We start from the raw sequence: 22266 nt of genomic DNA, 5'->3' as shown, positions 1-22266 counted from the left end.
GGCCCTATCCAACCTCGCATGCCTATGAACCTCCCCCATCACACTCCCCCACAACATCCCTCTGCGCCCAATCCATCTCACCACTGCCTCATCCCGGCCTATCCCCAACTTCCGTCCGTTGAGCCTCACATCCGCCCGCAAGGCACCCCAAAAAACAAATGAATGTCCCAGGATCCAGACTAACGCCGCCTCACCACCTGCAACAAGAAAACGAGAATAAAAAACACAGACAAAAGCACGGCACCCTCTAACAACAACTCACAAACCCCCCAAACGCACATATGACTTAAAACGTGCCGACTCCCACCGCCCAATCTTCTTGATCACCTCGTCCCCCAACCCCAATCTCGCCACCTCCGTCGCCGCCCCAATACGAAAGGAATGACCCGTAAAGCCTCTGGAGTCCATTCCCAACTCTGCCATACACTTCTTGAATACAGCCACAAACTGGAATCTTGACAAAAACGAACCATCCTCATGTCTCAACAACGGACCCTCCTCCCCCCAACCTACCCCCGCCCTATACTCCCTTAAACAACTAACTGGACAAACCACGCACCCTGCCACTGCATACAGAGACACATTACAACCCCTTCCCTCCCTGTCCGTCTTGGATACCTTAATCCGTACCACCACCCTATCCTCATACAGATCCACGTCTTCGCTCCCCAAACCACCCCCACAAACCGTACTCTTACTCACCAGTTCCCCCAGCCGGAAAGCCCCGAAAAAGGCCAACGAAAATGCCAATTTAAATAAACGAACCTCACTTTCCGAACTACAAACCGACTCCACACAAACCCCCACTCTCAACAGCAACTCAAAGGAAACCGGCCTCCGACCGTCCGCCAGCCGACCCCCACTTCGAAAACCTTTCAGCACCTGTTTTACCAAAAAGGATTTGGTAACATCCGGAAGGCCCCTCAATCTGAAACCAAAAACCAATCCCACAAAACACCGGTTAACCCTTGCCACCGACCAACCCTCCTCCACGATGTGCCCCAAAAACAACACCAACGGGACCTCCCCCCCATCAACACCAACCCCCAAACTCGGACACCACTGCTCCCAAGAACGCCACGCCTTACCATAGTCCGACCATGTACCCTCACTCAACGACCTCCTAAACAAACCCACTATAGTACCTCCAATAAGTTCCAGAGCCAAACCGGGCACTCCAACCCCTCCTTCTCCGCCTCCGGCGCCAGCTGACAAAAACGCTCCAACTGCAAACGAGAAAGAGTCAGCCACCCCGTTATCCACACCCGGCACATGCACCGCCACAACCCACGTGTTCAGAGGCAAGCACATCAGCACCAAGTGCTGCAACAACCTGGGGTTCCACCATTGCCTGAGGTGCTTACATTAGCATTATGCACATTGCCTTCAGCCGCCTCCATCTCTGTGACTGTACCCTGCTAGCAGCGCCACTTGTAGCGGTCAGAGGAGGGAGAGACCGCAAAGCAGGATTTAAGTACAGTACAGCGGACAAGGAGACTGAAGATAAACCGGCTTTATTAAGGAGCAAAATGAAACTACCGGAAAAGCTGAGTAACAATACAGTACCACCGCACCAGAGGCAAAATGGGTCAAAGACAGGAATGGTATTAACAGGTGAACATAAATCAACAACAATGGCAATGGAGTTCTGCATATACACAGAATGAGCTAAACAGCAAACAGTCAGCTTGCAGGCTACTCTCAACACTTATTCCCTATCTAGCCCTGCTACCCAGGGGACGCTTCTACAGCGCACTGGCTAAGTCCCTGACTCTATAACCTATCACAGGAAAGCACCAGTGCCACTCACAGTTCTGCAGATTCTCTTGGATCCAATAAGATGCAGGCTGGATCCAGGTCCGGTCGCTTGCTTGGCTGTCTTTCTCTCTCTGGTCACAACAGATGCAGCTCTCCACCTCTGGCAGGAGGGATCCGGCTGGTACTCGTCTGGTATGGGTCTCTACACAGTCCCACTTCTTCTGTAGCACACAGTGAAGTCCTCTGTGTGCAGCTTCACAGCTGTCAGTAAAATCTCTTCTAAAATAGCCTCCTGCTGCTACAGTCTTTTACTGTTATCTCTCAGCAGTCCATCTCTCTCTGTTATCTCAGCAACTTCTGGAACAGCCCGGGAAAAACTTCTTAACCCTTTCTTAGCCTCTGGCCAGCACAACTCAGGTTCCTGTTTAGTCACAGTGGCCTCTGGTGGCCGGAGGGAAACATGACAGTCTGCATAGATATAAGTGCTGGAAATGCTGCTGTTTGATTCAGGGCTGCCTCTTACACACATACACCTCACCCCTCGCCGCATCGTCGACCCTCGGCCTCCTCACCGCCTACCTGAGTTTGCACTGAAACCCCCCCTCGTCCTACTCGGCCCCCCCAAAACCTGCCCAGATCCACCCGCCACCGCCTCTCCCTCATTCCCTCTCCCCAACACCAAAGCTTGCAAAGGCCCTGCCACGCCGTGGTCCATACCAGCCAACCCGCACAGCAACCGCCCCAAACCACCAATCAAATCGGACTGACCGCCCCCACTGGCCCCGACCCCTACACCTTGCAATAACGTAAACAGTGTCCCCAAGGTTGCCTCACCTGGCTGCCCGGGCGCTGTGAACCCCGCAGCCATAGATCTTAATTCCCGCCGCTCCACTTCAGATCGCACCATCCTGGACTTCCCTTCCGGCAATCCTCCACTGTAGCCCGGCGCCCCAGCACCCTCGGGGCTGGATGCGTCCTGTTCAGACCCAGACATCCGCATGCTCAAATCTTTCAGAGGACCAGCCAGCGGCAGTCCGTCATCCATAAGGGGCCTGTGCACCCGCTCCGCCTCCTGGTGCACAGTCCCGCAAATCCTCGCACCGCTTGCTCTCCCTCACCGAGCAGGCCTCCCCCAGAGACCTCAGAGAGGAGCCCGCAGTGCCTGGTCCCGCATCCCCGCCGTCTGCAGCTGCACGCAATGGAGGGGGCCGCCCCCTCCCTTCACTGAATCCCGCCGACCATGTGGATTCCTCCCGAGCCGTGAGGACTTAGGAAGGGGTTGAGAGTGTCCCCCACGGCCCGGAGGGTCCCGAGAGGGGCTCGTAACACGATGCTGGACTCTGGGGGTGTCCTCCTCTATCAGGCGCGCCAGAGGCCTAGCCGCCTCCCCCTGCAACAAGCCAGCTACCTGGTCTTCAAGCCAGCCTGGACCATGGGCCTCCGCCGCTGCCTGCAGCCTCGACAGGACCTCCTCGCCACCGGACATGGTAAGCTGTGGAGCTGGAGAGGATGCCGAGATGTCCGTTCTCCTGCTCCTCTTCTCCCAAAATGGCGCCGGTCCGCTTGCACCCACCCCCTCTTGTAACGTCTGCCCTCTCCGCGCCAACTCCTCCCACCTCCCTTCACTTAACCCTTCCTAGCCACCCCCCAGCCCCGGTGCCCAAAACCCCTCATGCAGGGCCTACCTCCAGCGTCCGGCCTTTCTGGCCTACACTAATTCAGACCGTGTGAGATACCCCCCTACTTACAGGGGTTTGAATCGGGCATTACAAATACAGCCATTTTGTGCAAAGATATATTTACTTCAGGCCTACAGTGGTTCAGGCCCTGTGAGATACCCCCTCTACATACAGGGGTTTGAATCAGGCATTTGAAATTGTAATTTAAAATACAGCCATTTTGTGCAAATAAATCTTCAATTCAGGTCTACACTGATTCAGGGTTTGATTCAGCCATTTGAAATAAAGCCATTTGAAATACAGCCATTTTGTGCAAAAATCTTTAATTGAGGCCTACACTGGTTCAGGCCATGTGAGATACACCCTTTACATACTGTCGTTCTTTTCTACTATTAATTAAACACCCATTTAGGGCAAGATCCTAAATTCAAAAAATATGAGGAGAGCGTCAAATAAGGGACGTGGCCCAGGTCGTGGTACTGATGGTGGAGCTCCTGTTGCAGGGAGAGGACGTGGTCGATCTGTGCCAGCTACACGCACAAGTGAAACATCTTCCTCAGGTGCGAGTAGACAGCAAAACCTGCAGCGGTATTTGGTCGGGCCTAATGCTGCTCTACGAATGGTGAGGCCTGAACAAGTACAGGCGATAGTAGATTGGGTTGCTGACAGTGGATCCCGTTCCTTCACATTGTCTCCCACCCAGTTTCCTGCTGAAAGACCACAGTTGGCACCTGCAGCCGATGTCCATCAGTCTTTCACCTCACCCCCTTGCAAATCAGCCAAGCAGTCTGAGCCCCAAGTCATGCAGCAGTCTCTTCTGCTTTTTGATGACTCTGTTAGCAGGGTTTCCCAGGGCCATCCACCTAGCCCTGCCCCAGAAGTGGAAGAGATTGAGTGCACCGATGCCCAACCACTTATTTTTCAAGATGAGTACATGGGAGGACCATCGCAGGACGTCTCAGATGATGACTAAACACAGGTGCCAACTGCTGGTGCTTTCGAAAGTGTGCAGACCAACAAGGAAGTCAGGGGTGAAGACTGGGTGGAAGATGATGTGGAGGACGATTAGGTCCTCGACCCCACATGGAATCAAGGTCATGCGAGTGACCTATGTAGTTCGGAGGAAGAGGCGGTGGTCGCACAGAGCCACCAGCACAGCAGAAGAAGGAGCAGGGTGCAAAAGCGGAGTGGCCGTCCTCTAGACAGTACGCCTCCTACTTCCCACCGCAGCAAGGGACCGAGCACACCAAAGCCAGCTCCAAGGAGTTCCCTGGCGTGGCAGTTCTCCAGACAATGTGCTGATGACAAGACATGAGTGGTTTGCACGCTGTGCAATCAGAGCCTGAAGCGAGGCATAAATGTTCTCAACCTGAGCACAACCTGCATGACCAAGGGAGCTGCAGTGGAGTAGACACCTCAAAAACCAAGAAAGGTCTCTGGCTCCTCCTGCTTCCTCTTCTGTTGCAGTCGCGGCCTCTTCATCCACCTCTGGAGTGACAGTGCCTCCTGGCACCACACAAACAGAGGATCTGCCAGCAACACCAACACCTGGCATCTCCACAATGTCCCCCGGAAGCGTTCAAGTCTCCATATCCCAAACGCTGGAGAGGAAGACGAAGTACCCCGCTACCCACCCGCGATCCCTAGCCCTGAATGCCAGCATTTCTAAATTACTAGCCTTTGAAATACTGTCATTCCGTCAGGGGTAAACGACAGCAGGAAGTTTTAAAATGTATCTGTTTGGGGGACAAACCCCACACCGCGCAGGAGCTATGGACGGGCCTTGAACAACAGACCGATGAGTGGTTTGTGCCAGTCAGCCTCAAGCACGGCCTGTTGGTGTGCGATAATGGGTGAAGTCTCGCAGCGGCTCTGGGACTAGCCGGTTTGACGCACATCCCTTGTCTGGCACATGTGCTAAATTTTGTAGGGCAGAGATTCCTTAAAACTTACCCCGACATGTCAGAGCTGCTGCATAAAGTGCGGGCCGTCTTTGCACGCTTTCGGCGTTCTCAGCCTGCTGCTGCTCGTCTGTCAGCGCTGCAGCGTAACTTCGGCCTTCCCACTCACTGCCTCATATGCGACGTGCCCACAAAGTGGAACTCCACCTTGCACATGCTGGCCAGACTGTAGCACGCACGGGTGAGTCGCTCGGCGGAACAGCACCACTTCACCACCAATGACTGGGCCTCCGCGAGACCTGTGTTCCTTGTTACGCTGTTTCGAGTACTCCACCAAAATGGCCAGTGCCAATAACGCCGTTCTCAGCGTTTCTATTCCACTTCTATGCCTCCTTGAAAAAACGCTGCTGGTGATGATGGAAGAGGATGTGGCACAGGAGGAGGAGGAAGATGGATCATTTTGTAGGGTTTCCAGCCAGTCATTCCCAAGTGGCTCCGAGGATGGGTTCCTGCACCCACAAACCCAAGGTATACAATTGTCCAGCCAGGGCACAGTTCTGGAGGATCAGGATGAGGAGATGGAGGAGGAGGAACCATGTTCACAGCAGGGTGGCACCCAGACCAGCTCATGGCCATCACTGGTGCGTGGATGGGGGGATACAGAGGACAGCTTTTCGTTTGCTCTGGGCAGCCTGGCACACATGAGCGATTACATGCTGCAGTGTCTCAACAATGACCGCCGAGTTGCCCACATTCTAACTTGTGCTGTTTACTGGGTGGCCACGCTGCTTGATCCCCATTACAAGGACAACGTACCGTCCTTAATTCCGTCACTGGAGCGTGATTGTAAGATGAGCGAGTACAAGCGCATGCTGGTAGACGCGCTGCTGGTGGCATTCCCACCTGACAGCGGGGGCATAGTGAAAGCACAAGGCGAAGGCAGAGGACGAGGAAGAGGTCGCCAACGCAGCTGGGGCACCGCCAGCACCTCAGAAGGCAGGGTTAGCATGGCCGAAATGTGGGAAAGCTTTGTCAGCAGCCCACAACAACCAGCACCACCAGCTGATATGGAACATCTTAGCAGGAGGCAGCATTTCACCAACATGGTGGAGCAGTATGTGTGCACACGTCTACATGTACTGAATGACTGGTCTTCACCCTTCAACTTCTGGGTCTCCAAATTGGGCACATGGCCTGAGCTTGCCCTTTACGACTTGGAGGTGCTGGCCTGCCCTGCAGCCAGTGTATTATCTGAACGTGTGTTTAGCATGGCAGGGGGCGTCATCACAGACAAGCGCAGCCGCCTGTCCATAGCCAATGTGGACAAGCTCACATTCATTAAAATGAACCAGGCATGGATCCCTCAGGACTTGTCCGTACCTTGTGCAAGAATAGACATGTATACTGGCAACTGGCAAGAATAGACATGTATACTGGCCATTGTTATACTGCAGCGCAATTGCTCATGTTTGTATTTGGGATATTTCACACTCTTTTTTTGGAGTTACCTCAATTTTACAAAATTAAATTAAAACTAAAAACCTGTGTTGGCTATCTCGTCCTCCTCCACCGCCGCTTCCACCTACTCCGCTGCGTCCACCACCTCCTCAAACTCCTACTCCATATGGAACTCCACCTCCATAAATCCATTTTATCAATTTTTTTTGTACGTGTTTTATTTTATATCATTTCACTACTTTGTCATTTACATTTTAGGGTGTAATATACCCTCTACCTAGTTTACAGCTTAATAAATTTCAATAATTTTTCTGTTACATTCTTGGGTTGACATTATAGAATTTTAGACGTTAATAAACACCTGCTATGCATAGGTGACAGGGAATAAAATTTTATTAATTATTCAGTAATTAATGCGCACCACATCCTTACATTCAATGCTTAAACTTTGAAATGTTGTCACACTTTTATGCTTTAATAATTTCTCCCATACTTCAACTATAATTTTAAATTTGAAAAAATTGATCCTCCCTTAAATTTGGTCTTTTTTCTCACGCTCCCTCTCCGGCCTGGAACCCTGATTCCCTGCCACCCGTAATCACATGGTAGGCGCATAAAAGAACATCGAAAGTTGATAGAGCAGATATCAAATTGGATTGTGAACATCATGGGGACGTGCGACATGGTGGGGCAGTAAGTGTGCACACACCTACACGAACTGACTGACAGGGGTCAGCCCCTGCAACTTCTGAGTCTCCAAATTGGGCACATGGCCTGAGCTTGCCTTTTACCCCTTGGAGGTGCTGGCCTGCCCTGCAGCCAGTGTATTGTCTGAACGTGTGATTAGCATGACTGTAGGGGGTTATCACAGGTTATATTTCCCAATGTTTTGGGGTGTACCCTAATTTTAAAAATAAAATTTAAAACCATAAACCAGTGTAGGCTACCTCCTCCACCGCCGCTTCCACCGACACCGCCACATCCACCGCTTCCTCAACCTCCTACTCCATATGGACCTGGTCCTCCTAGATCAAGATTATTTTTTATTTTTACGTATTTTGTTATTTAAAGTCATTTCTCTATCCACATTTGTTTGCAGAGCACTTGCCATGCTCTTAACCACATTTTGACGCCATTTGCAGCCCTCTAGCCCTTTCCATGCCATTTTTACAGGCATTTTAGTGCTCATAAGTTCGGGTCCCTATTGACTTCAATGGGGTTCGGGGTCAAGTTTGGGTCCCGAACTCGAACTTTTTTCCGAAGTTCGATCGAACCCGAACATCCAGGTGTCCACTCAACTCTAATTATAGCACTATATTAGCTAAATTGTTCTACATTAGTTTTTTGACTATTTGCTATATATTCTTGTTTTAGAATATTACGAATATTCGAAAAAATATAAATATTCATTTTCTAGAATATTTGTCTTTTTTTTTTTTTTTTATCTGTACAGTTGTTCCACTTTGGTATACTCCTCCCCGACAAGCGTCCCCGTCACCATGGCAACGCCTGGGGGTTAGAATAAACCATTGGATCTGAGTTTTCACAATCTCATTGATTTGCATTATGAAAATTTGCATCCCGAAAATTCTCATTACAAAAAATCACAATCAACACTACTAACAAATATTCGAATTTGCGAATATAATACGAAATATCAAGAATTTGAATATAACCCCTGCCACTCATCACTAATCCTCACCATCCGCACCCACAATTGCCTCTTTCACACTTGTCTTCAGATCACTCCTCACATACAGGCACACAACACCACCTTTTCTATTGCGGGTCTTTCCTAAATAGTGTAAAACCCTCAATATTAACAGCCCAGTCATGCGAAGAGTCCAACCATTAATTAGATCCGAGGTAAAAGATTCACTTATATCATCTAGGAAATGTAAGAGATTGGAGGAACAGGTGGAGTCAGAAGTGGAGTCTTCTGACGATAGTGAAAGCATGAATAAAGAGGAAGAGTCAGAGGATTCGTCTTCAGAAGAAGATAGCGAAAAAAAGTTCCTATTCCCAGTGGGTGATGCTGATAAATTGCTTAAAACTATACGGGCCACTTTGGAATTAGACGTTCGAAGGTTTACATGAAAGGAAAATATGTTTTCCCTTACACAAAAGTATAACAGCCCTAATAGAAAAAGAATGGAAAAAACGGATAGGAAGGCCTTTGTTACTAAAAATTTTAAGAGAAAATATATTTTTGAGGAAGAAGCTTCTACATCTTGGGATAAAGCACCTAGGCTGGACGTAGCTATATCTAAAATATCTAGAAGGTCTTCCCTGCCGTTCGAGGACATGGGTTTTTTAAAAGACCTGCTGGATAAATAGATGGATTCCTGTCTTAAAAATACATGGGAAGCATCTACCGGATCCTTCAGACACAATATAGCGGCAACTGTTACCGCCAGATCTTTGTCTATTTGGCTGGACAGACTGGAAGGGCAGATAAGGGATAAATGCCTAGAGACCAGATTCTGGCCTCTTTGCCGACCTTACAAAAAGCAGTGGATTTTCTATCTGACTCTTCAGTTGAGGCGGTCAGATTGTCAGCCAGGTCTGCCTCTATTTCTAATTCTGCCCATCGAGCCTTATGGCTTAAAAACTGGAGAGGGGGAGAAATGGCTTCCAAACAACGACTATGTAGTATTCCCTGTCAGGGACAGTTTCTGTTCGGCCCAGAGCTAGATGCCCTTTTGGAGAAGGCAGCAGAAAGAAAAAAGAAATTACCTCAGGAAGCCCTCCTTCTCACAGTTTAAGAGTTACAAGCGTCCCTTTCGTAATACCTCCAGGTTTCAGGGGAAGAGGCAGCCAGGGTATAAAGATCAATTCCCCAGAGCAAGAGGTTCAGGGAGTAAGGGCTTCATGTTCAGGGGTTCTTCCTCCCAAAAAGATAAACTGTCCAAAAAATGACCCCAGGCTGCAGGTGTGAGGAAGGCTAAAGTATTTTCTCTATGCCTGGGAAAAAATTGCAGGAAATTGGGTCAGGAACATTATTGCAGAAGGGCTAAAATTAGATTTCAAAGGAAGTTATCCACAGAGGTTTGTGATCACGAAAGCGTCTCCAGACTTGTCAGCAGAAGTAGACCTGTTGATAAAAAAAAAAAAATGCTAATACCAGTACCAAAAACAGAGTGGGGGAAGAGCTTCTACTCAACGCTTTTCCTAGTGAAAAAAATGGATGGTTCTTTCCGGACAAATATAAACTTAAGACAGCTGAACAGGTCTTTTAATTTTAAAAAAATTCAAGATGGAGACCATAAAATCTGCAATTCACCTAGTCTTTCCAGGATGTTTCATGGCAGTATTGGATTTGAAGGATGTGTATCTGTGCAGTACGCCAGTCCTTCAGGGTGAGCGAATGTGAGGTCACGGGGGTCAGTTAACAGACCGAGGGTTGCTCTTTGTACTCAGTTTTGTAGTATACCCTGGGCAGGCGTACTGCAGTGATGAAGAGGCTGGCACGTAGATCCTCTGGGGCACTCTCTAGATATAGGGACCAGGCCGGGTGATAGGTGAGGTGCCCTGGGTGTTGAAAGTTTAGCCTGCCGGTGGTAATATCCCTTACAGTTTGTGACGCCAGTGCCGGTAACGGTGGCACACCAAGGAACTAAGAGCAGTACTGTTGGCCTTAAGAGCAGCCCTACCAGAAATACAGCAGAGTCACGTCAGAATTGTGTAGTGTCCCACTACGTAAGGGTAAGCACTACACAAGGGTCAATTGGGTCACGTTGTTCTCCACCTCCTGTGGAACATGGTCATTGTATTTTATATTGCATTTTAATGTAAATTGTCATGTTATTTATGTTATCTCCTGTGTACCAGGCCTGTAGGGGTGTAGTTCCTCCTCCTAGAGAGGGAGCTAGGGAACCCCCTAGTATAAATAGCCAGGTCCAGACCAGAGAGAGGAGTGTGTAGTCAGAAGCCAAGAGTCACTTCAGCCAGAGAGGAGCTGAGAAGCAGCTTCTGACATGCAGCTAGATAGCCCAAGCTTCTAGTTTGCCACCAGGAGAAGAGCCTGCCTCCTGAGAAACCAAGTTCCCAGAAAAGTACAGTGCAGAGCCAAGTTTGTTCCAGCCAAACAGAGCTGAAGGGCAGAAGGATATATTTAAAGCAAGGAGACATATACGAGAGGAAGTTTTCCATAACTAAGGATAAAGCCAGCAATAGGGCATACGGGTTTTGGGAGAAAGACAGACAGGATTCTGAGGAAAAGTGCAGCCTGATCTGTAAGTGTTTAACCCTCTGAGTATCATTGCAAGAACATTGTGCCTGCCAATTGATGTAAAGCCTGCCTGTCATCACCTTTCTACATGTGGAACTGACCAAAGACTGTAAATAGTTAACTGTTCAGTAAAAGGAAGTTTCGGTTCACTGTAATTTGTGTTCCTCACTTATTACTATAATAAATCGGTGTGCCACCGTTACCGGCACTGGCGTCACGAACTTAAAGGGATCTTGCCACCGACACATTAAACCTGCAACACCCAGGGCACCTCACCTACCACCTGGCCTGGTCCCTATACACAGAGAGTGCCCCAGAGGATCCATGTGCCAGCCTCTCAATCACTGCTGTACGCCTGCCCAGGGTCTTCTATAAACTGAGTAACAAGAGCAAACCCTCGTTCTGCCTATTGTCGAGTATTTATTTCATATAAGATATGAAATCATAAAAATTATGATTTCATATTTTTATGAAATATGAAAAATGAAAAATGTAAAATGTAATTGGCGGACATATAAACCCCAGTTCATTTATTGATGAGATCTAAAGTTAATTCGTGCAGCTAATGAAACAGGGTGCAATTAATTATATAAAATATAATTTATTACAAATAAATACAGTAAAAATGACATACAAATTAATACAAGGATAATATCAAAATTGACCACAAGATGGTGCTCCACCCAGGCTCAATTAATTTACTACATCAAGTACAATACAATGTTACTCAAATTATTACCGATTAGTGTACTGGTTATCAAAACAATATAATGCAACAAAAAACAATAGAAATGAATCTGTGGAAAGTCCCTTATGCTCAAAGAATATGGCAGTAAGAGACACCTTATAAATACGCCCGTTGGCCTAACTACGGATAATAAAATCTGATCAGAGATCCCACTCTGATAGAAATATTACAGGAATTCTAATGATGTGCACGTTCATTAAAATTTCCCATAAAATTATTGTTTTAACACTATTGACCCACTAATAATGGGGTCTGAACTATATGCCAATTGGAGCGATTTATAATTACTGCAAATGAAATAAATTATACATTACCCCTGGCTTTGGGATAAAGAGCTTTTTAGAAGGGACCCAGCTTTCCAAGATTTAGATCTGTTAGTTTCTTTTGCGAGTCTCGGGTGTGTCCCTGGAAGAATTCCTTAGGGTGTAGGGAGCTTTTTCTTAGGACTGGAAGTGGTTAAGATGTTCTGTGATCTGTCCCGTCCTGTGGTACGTTCCTGACGTGTGAAGTGATGATCTGCATGAATCTCCTGATCTCCAAAACTGGATCAGATATTCTAATCCTTATCTATGCCCATCCCCTCTTGGATTAGGGATTTCCAATTAGATAAGGTGGGTGTGACGTATGTTAATCATGGGGATGATGTCATTTAATTGGCATTCCTTAGAAACTTCTGCCCATCTACCACTTGATGGCACTGTTTCACATATGAAATTTAAATGTTCAGGAATGCCAAATGCATATATATCTAACCTGTTCACATGACTTTGTTAACCTTTTAAACTTAAATCAACCAAGGAGGTACTCTTTCTGAAACTTTGCTCAGACCGACTGGCGGTATTAGAAGTTTCCCTAATCCTTGAATTTATGGGGCAGATAAGAATACAATAGTCCTTAGAAAGTTTTGCCCAGTTTGTGTATCTTAGCCATCCAAATGACTAATTAATTGTCGTCTAAGATAACTGTGCTCTTCTCTAAAAGAATATCCTCTTAGTAGAAAACCAGCTTATATGCTTCTACAGAATATACTCTATTGATACAAATGTAGTATAATATACATATAAATGGATACAATGATACATTATAAATAACTGGATATATATATACAAACTTTATATATATCATTGGTTAAAATATATTAAATTACATGCAATCACACGTGAATATACACTTTACACTGGTGGTTATATGGAATAATGCTGCATACCAGTGTCTTAAGCAATAACCTCTCTTGACCCTGGTAGTTAAGACAGTTTATGTGAGACCCATTATATTTCTAAGTCAGATACCACATCTTTTGGCAATAACTTTTAAAACAATATACATTGCATGCCAGTGACTATCCTGACCCTTTCTGGCTTATTCCAACAGAGAGTTTGGCCTCTTAAAGGTAATGTGAATCTCCATTTTGGTTCTAATATTGTCAGACCTTAATACGCAGATATAAATAAGCCCGACACTATTAACCGTGACCTCACACTCGCTCATCCTGCAGCGCTGCGTACTGCATGTGTCAGACAACAGGACAGTGGTACCGTACTTAAATCGTCAGGGAGGTACCAAATCCCGATCTTTGATGAAGGAGACAGAAATAATAATCTCAGAAATACAGGAACAGGTGGCGCATATTTCTGCCCTACATATAAAAGGGAAAGAACGTTCAGGCAGACTTTTTAAGTCGTCACCGGTTAAGACAGCCGGAGTGGTCCTTAAACCCCTTTAGTGTTTGCAAAGATTGTGAGGTTATGGGGGACCACGGAAATAGATTTATTTGCCACCAGAGAGAACAGGCAGGTGGAGAGGTTTTGCTCCCTCAGTCCCTACGAATCCCCGTTTGGGGTGGATGCTTTTCTCCTAAAATTGAGGTTTCGCCTGGGATATGCCTTTCCCCCGCTTCAACTGCTACCCAGAACACTCAAGAAAATAAGGGAAGAAAAATCGAACATGATAGTTATTGCCCCGTTTTGGCCAAAGAGGGCATGGTTCTCTCTTCTCAGTTCAATTTCAATATCAGACCCTTGGGTTCTTTCCGAGATTCCGAATCTCCTGTTACAGCAGTTCATCCAGAGGTAGAGTGCTTGCATCTTACGGCCTGGAGATTGAAAGAGCACATTTAGCTGGCAATGGTTTTTCTGAGGCGCTAATTTCTACCATACTAAAGAGCAGGAAAAAAGTGACCAACACAATTTATGCCAGAATTTGGAAAAGATTCCTATCCTTTGCAGGCCTAGAGACCAACCTTTTGGCCAGACAAAATTTCTACCGAGCAGGTGTTAGAATTTTTACAACGAGGACTATCTTTAGGCTTAGCTAAGAGTACTCTAAAAGTTCAGGTTTCTGCCCTCTCAGGGCTAAGCGGTAGGAATTTGGCTATGGATCCCTGTATAGTCAGGTTTTTTAAAGCGGTGAATTGGGTTGCTCCAGTTAAGGGACCTAGATTTCCCCCCTGGGACCTAAATCTAGTATTAAAAGCATTGTTCAATCATCCCTTTGAGCCTATCGAAGATAGTTCTATCAAATTGCTCAGCCTGAAGTTGGTAATCTTAGTAGCCCTCACTTCAGCACGAAGAATTAGTGAGATCCAGGCCCTGTCTATTAATCCCCCGTTTATGGCGATACGTGAGGATAGGGTAGTGATGAAGCCGGACCCTAATTTTATCCCCAAAGTCCCTTCCAAGACAAACAGGTTACAGGAGATAGTTCTCCCAGTTTTTTTTCCAGAAACGAAGAATGAGGATTAAGAAAAATGGCACCTTCTAGATGTAAGAAGGTGTCTGATCCAGTACCTAGAAAAGACCAGGGACTGGAGAAAATCTTCATGGCTATTTGTCTTGTAAGCAGGGGCTAGGAAAGGTAATGCTGCCTCAAAGAGTTCTATCGCTAGGTGGATCAGAGAGCTAATTTCGTTAGCATATTCTTATTCTGGTTCTTCTCCTCCTCTATCTGTGAAGGCTCACTCTACTAGAGCGGTGTCTACGTCTTGGGCGAAGAGGGCCAGTGTATTGATCGACCAGATCTGTATAGCTGCCACTTGGGCCTCTCCCTCTACTATCTATAGGCACTATAGGCTTCAGCTGGACTCTGACCTCCTTTTTGGCAGAAAGGTGTTAGAAGCTGTTATCCACCCTTGATGTCTACAGGGAGTGCAGAATTATTAGGCAAGTTGTATTTTTGAGGATTAATTTTATTATTGAACAACAACCCATGTTCTCAATGAACCCAAAAAACTCATTAATATCAAAGCTGAATATTTTTGGAAGTATTTTTTAGTTTGTTTTTAGTTTTAGCTATTTTAGGGGGATATCTGTGTGTGCAGGTGACTATTACTGTGCATAATTATTAGGCAACTTAACAAAAAACAAATATATACCATGTTCTCAATGAACCCAAAAAACTCATTAATATCAAAGCTGAATATTTTTGGAAGTAGTTTTTAGTTTGTTTTTAGTTTTAGCTATTTTAGGGGGATATCTGTGTGTGCAGGTGACTATTACTGTGCATAATTATTAGGCAACTTAACAAAAAACAAATATATACCCATTTCAATTATTTATTTTTACCAGTGAAACCAATATAACATCTCAACATTCACAAATATACATTTCTGACATTCAAAAACAAAACAAAAACAAATCAGTGACCAATATAGCCACCTTTCTTTGCAAGGACACTCAAAAGCCTGCCATCCATGGATTCTGTCAGTGTTTTGATCTGTTCACCATCAACATTGCGTGCAGCAGCAACCACAGCCTCCCAGACACTGTTCAGAGAGGTGTACTGTTTTCCCTCCTTGTAAATCTCACATTTGATGATGGACCACAGGTTCTCAATGGGGTTCAGATCAGGTGAACAAGGAGTCCATGTCATTAGATTTTCTTCTTTTATACCCTTTCTTGCCAGCCACGCTGTGGAGTACTTGGACGCGTGTGATGGAGCATTGTCCTGCATGAAAATCATGTTTTTCTTGAAGGATGCAGACTTCTTCCTGTACCACTGCTTGAAGAAGGTGTCTTCCAGAAACTGGCAGTAGGACTGGGAGTTGAGCTTGACTCCATCCTCAACCCGAAAAGGCCCCACAAGCTCATCTTTGATGATACCAGCCCAAACCAGTACTCCACCTCCACCTTGCTGGCGTCTGAGTCGGACTGGAGCTCTCTGCCCTTTACCAATCCAGCCATGGGCCCATCCATCTGGCCCATCAAGACTCACTCTCATTTCATCAGTCCATAAAACCTTAGAAAAATCAGTCTTGAGATATTTCTTTGCCCAGTCTTGACGTTTCAGCTTGTGTGTCTTGTTCAGTGGTGGTTGTCTTTCAGCCTTTCTTACCTTGGCCATGTCTCTGAGTATTGCAAACCTTGTGCTTTTGGGCACTCCAGTGATGTTGCAGCTCTGAAATATGGCCAAACTGGTGGCAAGTGGCATCTTGGCAGCTGCACGCTTGACTTTTCTCAGTTCATGGGCAGTTATTTTGCGCCTTGGTTTTTCCACACGCTTCTTGCGACCCTGTTGACAATTTTGAATGAAACGCTTGATTGTTCGATGATCACGCTTCAGAAGCTTTGCAATTTTAAGAGTGCTGCATCCCTCTGCAAGATATCTCACTATTTTTGACTTTTCTGAGCCTGTCAAGTCCTTCTTTTGACCCATTTTGCCAAAGGAAAGGAAGTTGCCTAATAATTATGCACACCTGATATAGGGTGTTGATGTCATTAGACCACACCCCTTCTCATTACAGAGATGCACATCACCTAATATGCTTAATTGGTAGTAGGCTTTCGAGCCTATACAGCTTGGAGTAAGACAACATGCATAAAGAGGATGATGTGGTCAAAATACTCATTTGCCTAATAATTCTGCACGCAGTGTATGTAATCTCTCTGTGGTACTGTCGTGGGGAGGGGAAAAATGATGATTACACTTACCGGTAATCGGATTTTCCTGACCCCACAACAGCACCCATCTAATTCCCTCCCTAAGGTGGTGGTGCTGTGTTGAGAGCACGTGGTGAAGCGCAAAAAAAGAAAAAATCTGTTATAACCTCACTGAGGTGGGAGAGTAGTCCACCTTTTTTGTTACAGGTTTCCGGTCCATGGAGGCGGAGCCATCTCTCTGTGGTGCTGTCGTGGAGTCAGGAAAATCCGATTACCGGTAAGTGTAATCATTTTTCACCCTATAAGACACTTCCCCCACCTGCTCGAAACCAAACACATAGCATCAAATGCAATGCTTGGTAAGGAGAAAATTTATTAAATAGGAACATGGAAATCTAGCCATAAAAAAACAATGACATGGTGTTTATTTGTAGTGCCCCCTATCTGGGGTATTGTGTGTGTGTGTGTGTGTGTGTGTGTGTGTGTGTATATATAGATGTACTGCATATACACTCACCTAAAGAATTATTAGGAACACCTGTTCTATTTCTCATTAATGCAATTATCTAGTCAACCAATCACATGGCAGTTGCTTCAATGCATTTAGGGGTCTGGTCCTGGTCAAGACAATCTCCTGAACTCCAAACTGAATGTCAGAATGGGAAAGAAAGGTGATTTAAGCAATTTTGAGCGTGGCATGGTTGTTGGTGCCAGACGGGCCGGTCTGAGTATTTCACAATCTGCTCAGTTACTGGGATTTTCACGCACAACCATTTCTAGGGTTTACAAAGAATGGTGTGAAAAGGGAAAAACATCCAGTATGCAGCAGTCTTGTGGGCAAAAATGCCTTGTGGATGCTAGAGGTCAGAGGAGAATGGGCCGACTGATTCAAGCTGATAGAAGAGCAACGTTGAATGAAATAACCACTCGTTACAACCGAGGTATGCAGCAAAGCATTTGTGAAGCCACAACACGCACAACCTTGAGGCGGATGGGCTACAACAGCAGAAGACCCCACCGAGCTCATCAAAATTGGACTGTTGAAGACTGGAAAAATGTTGCCTGGTCTGATGAGTCTCGATTTCTGTTGAGACAATCAAATGGTAAAGTCCGAATTTGGCGTAAACAGAATGAGAACATGTATCCATCCTCTGATGGCTACTTCCAGCAGGATAATGCACCATGTGACAAAGCTCGAATCATTTCAAATTGGTTTCTTGAACATGACAATGAGTTCACTGTGCTAAAATGGCCCCCACAGTCACCAGATCTCAACCCAATAGAGCATCTTTGGGATGTGGTGGAACGGGAGCTTCGTGCCCTGGATGTGCATCCCTCAAATCTCCATCAACTGCAAGATGCTATCCTATCAATATGGGCCAAAATTTCTAAAGAATGCTATCAGCACCTTGTTGGATCAATGCCACGTAGAATTAAGGCAGTCCTGAAGGCAAAAGGGGGTCCAACACCGTGTTAGTATGGTGTTCCTAATAATTCTTTAGGTGAGTTTAGATTATACACACTGCACCAATACCCACGGTGTGGCAGCCATTTACGTGTGTGCTAAGTAGAAATTGAGCATCACGCCTCAATCGTCCATTTACCTATCTTCCGTTTCCACACCGTTGGAATTATTTTTTATTTTTTTCATTGTTAAATGTAATTAAATAAGTATGTGATTGCTGCTATACCTTGTGTGTTAAAGTAATCTACCTGTGCATTAACAAGAAATTGAGTGTCAGGCTGTTTACGTGAATTCTATTTCCACACGATTGGAATTTGTTTGGGACTTGTTAAATTTAATTAAACCAGCATATAGGTGATCAAGGCCAAAACATAGGCCAGCACACAAGTATCTGTGAGAGATAACCAATTTAGGCCTAAATCAGTTTCATTTTATTTGTGTTCACAAACACATTTCAAATCAATTGTTTTTTTTGTTTTTTTGTTTTTTTATTGGGGACTGATTATATTCAAACTAGCAGCATATACAGTATGCGAGATTACTACTAGACTTGAACGAATCGAACTTCGGATCATAGATTCGAAGTCGATTCGTTCAAAAACGACGGTGTTAATGCATTTCCGTACAGCATTAAAATGTATTTGCTCTGTGGAGCCAAACTTCACCTCGCCCGAAGTTGTGCAAAACTTCGGTGAATTACTATGGTATTCCTAGCTGTGTATTTAAAAACATTTTTAAATAGGAATCTGAAGTGGACTTTGGTACCAAGTTACCATCCAGTACCAAAGCGCACTATGGATTTCTATTTTAAAATGTCTTTAAATACGCAGATAGGAACACCGTAGTAATTCACTAAGTCTCATGCGACTTTGGGTGAGACGAATATTGCCTCCACTGAGCCAATACATTTTAATGCTGCACAGCAGCATTAACACCGAAGTTTTAGCGATCCGACATTTTGATTTGCTCAAGCCTAATTACTACACCAATAGACAAGGTAGCACACAAGTCACAAATATACGAATGGCTGGCTCACAGAATAGGTTTAAATTTATTACGAACATATACGTATCATACTTTATTAATAGAAATAGGAGTAAAAAAATAGATGAATATAATGTAATATATTGAGATCACATTAACACACATATCCCCAGTAGAATGCAAAAAATAGGCTCACCTATATTATCTATTTATGAATTATCTGAGAGTGAAATGAATTTCGGCCCAAATCAGTTTCCCTATAGTCACATATTTTTAATCTATTATTTTTTTTATATTTTTTTGATGGGTTGTTGATTATATTCAAACTAGCAGCATATGTGTTTACAAAACCAATACACAAGGTAGTGAACACCATTATCTGAGAGGCCAAAAAATGTATGGGCTATGGAAGGGTTCCAAATGAAAGACCCAGAGCTAGAATTTGGGAAGCAGCACCATCTATCCCGGCCAGAAGTATTGGTAGTATTTGTAGGCCACGGTAGTCTCTGCTGGCTTCAGAAAGTCGCAACATTATAGTTGAAGAGAAAGGGGATGAGATTGTGGATTGGATGGCCCACTCCTCCTCTGTCGCAGCAGCATGACATGGAGATGACTTCAGAGTCGGATACCGTGCTGTGGAGCCAGGGGTCACAACGTTCCTCCTGCTCCTTCTCCTTGCAGCCCCAAAGAAGACTTCCAGTGGAGTCCTCTGTCTTCACAGCCCCTTCCCAGCGGGGCGCATTCCTTTTTCCTAAGTGGCAAGAAAACCCCACCACAGCCTATGGCAGATGGTCAAGAGTCTCCCTGCTGACTACTTTTGTGAGCGCCCTCACCGTTAGGGCTGCCTTGAGGAGGTGGTTGGGCAGGAGGTTGGTGATCCCATGCATACTTGTGTTGATGGTGGTGGTAATAGTGGCACCTGTAGCCACTGTATTGATGTTGGGGGCACAGACAGTGGCAGTCTGGGAAAACACAGCAGGGGAGGGGCCCAGAAGCCCATCATGATATCTGTCTGATAAAAGTGGCAGGGTGAGAACTCAGATGATGGTTTGCTGGACATTACCTGGGAGTTGAATCGGGGTGCTGAGGAGAAGGAAACATCAGTAGAGATGGTTGTTTGCCTCAGCTCTTTATTGCTGCCGCCAAGTACCTCTCAAAGAACAGCCAGGGCCATGTCTTCTTCGGGATCTGGTGTTGCCGCTAAGTGGGTGGGTTAGGCCCAAAAGGTGCCAGAGCTAAGCCCAGCTTGGCTGCCTGTAGCTTTTTGCAAGCAACTTCCATATGGCGCTTTTTCTCCACAAAGCATGCACTTGAGGTGAAATCAGCTTTTTTGGGAATGCTGGCCAGTTGTATTTTCCCAATTAGAACAAGTCTGTCCTGTTTCTCCTGGTCCTCTTTGTGGCAGCCAACCTACATCCCCAAGCAATATGGAATCTTTGTCATCATCATCACCTTCTTCTTCTCCTATTAAGACTTCTCCTTTTCCTCGGCTCCATCATGAGACCTCAATAACGGAATGTTAGGCCATGAAAAAACTTTTGTTCACCAGCAATTAGCTTGTGACCATGTTGCTGGCAGTGCAGTCGCTGTAGTACCATTGTAGTAGAGCCTTGTAGTTTCACGTGGCGGAGAATGTGGGCCACTCCTTGCGATTCTTACTGTGCATCATCTGCACTCCATGGTGGACACCTGGAGCAGCTTTTACGGGCAGGGACGAGTACATGCCTTTCACAGCCCACTGGGTCAATGTTTTTTGCAGCAGTGGAGAATCTGCACCCTATCACCATACCCAGGTCATTTTGACCCCTTCCCACCATATCATAGGGCTGGCTCGCACAGCAGGCACTTACCTGCCTCGTCCACCTGCTTCTCCATGGATACGGTCCTGTCTTCAACAGCAGCAGGGCACAGCGTCGCTCACACTACCCATCCTTCCTTGCACATGTGTCAAGTGTTTCCACGCTGAGCTGATTGGCCAGGGAAAGAATAGACACACCTAGCATTAAACATCCCTCTGGCTGTCAACTTGCCAACCACAACTGAGCAAGGTGGTTAGTGACAATGGGCACAACTTCCTGGCTGCCCTGAACTTGGAGGAAAAACGCAAGGTTCTGGCAGTGTCTAGTAGACTGTCCCTCTTTTCAGCCATTCTCACGTGGTGAGAAACACTCTCCTGGACTTGCAGTGTCTGAATGGCAAGCAGCTACACCACTTAATCTGTGACGTTCCAATTCTCTGGAATTCAACCCTGCACATGCTTGAGTGTCGATGTAAGCAGTGTACCGGGGTGGGCTCCCCAGGATACAGAGAAGTCACGAATGAGGAAAGCAACACCAGCTTTGCCTAAACAGTATTTTACTTAAACATGGTAATGAGCACGACTACAAATGCTGGTAACGCCCAATTAAAATTTACATACACCCAGACAGATGGTGGAGACCCTTGTGCTGCACAGCATGGCACCCTCTTGTGGATGCTTAAGGTAAAAGTGTTAATTTACCTACTGGCACGGTCAACTAAAACAGCCACGCTTTACCTGTTATCTTGTAGTAAAAAATTGTGTAGCATTTGCAATATGAAAATGTGACACATGAACATAGCCTTATTCTACATGTAGAGCCCATGGCACCATGTTTTTCGGCAAAATTGGAGAAGATAACATCTCTGACCCAAAGCACATAAGGTCACACAATAGTTAACATAACATTGCACAGGCTTTAAATGTTTTATGCAAAAACTTTAAAAAAAAACAATTTTTATTGACAAAACAGGTGACTTGTGTTACATAGCATGTACAGTCTGTCACATTAGTGCAGATATTTTCTTGTTCTTTTCCAAATGATGTCCTCCTTCAGTCTGCAACGGTCAATCATATGCAATCATGGTTGGCACCCTGGTCAGGCTTGTGCTCAGTGGTAGGAGACGGTCTAAAATGTCTGTCTTAATTAATGTTTTCTGTTCTGATCTGTCAGAACAGAAAAATGGGGGGGAAAAAATCCTTTATTTTGAGCATCTGCTCATTTTGCATCCATTTTTGTCAGTTTTGGCAGAGGATCCGTTATTTTAGACAGGAAAAAAAATCCTCCACAAAGTTTTCACTATGGGTTTAACATAACACAGAGGTGATACATAAACAGATAGATTTTTATTACTTTACTATTTCAACAT

At 45.6% G+C, this 22266-nt stretch overlaps 1 protein-coding gene across 1 annotated transcript in view; it reads left to right on the top strand.

Annotated features, from left to right (window-relative positions):
* Window positions 1-22266, top strand: part of LOC121008538 (putative methyltransferase DDB_G0268948) — a 147109-nt gene that overhangs the window by 104840 nt on the left and 20003 nt on the right. The gene's annotated exons all lie outside the window — the stretch shown is intronic.

The sequence above is a fragment of the Bufo bufo genome, chromosome 7 (genome assembly GCF_905171765.1).
Source record: "Bufo bufo chromosome 7, aBufBuf1.1, whole genome shotgun sequence".
In the NCBI taxonomy this organism is placed as follows: domain Eukaryota; kingdom Metazoa; phylum Chordata; class Amphibia; order Anura; family Bufonidae; genus Bufo; species Bufo bufo.
Note: the sequence above shows the minus strand (reverse complement) of the source record. Positions and strands in the feature narration are given on the sequence as shown.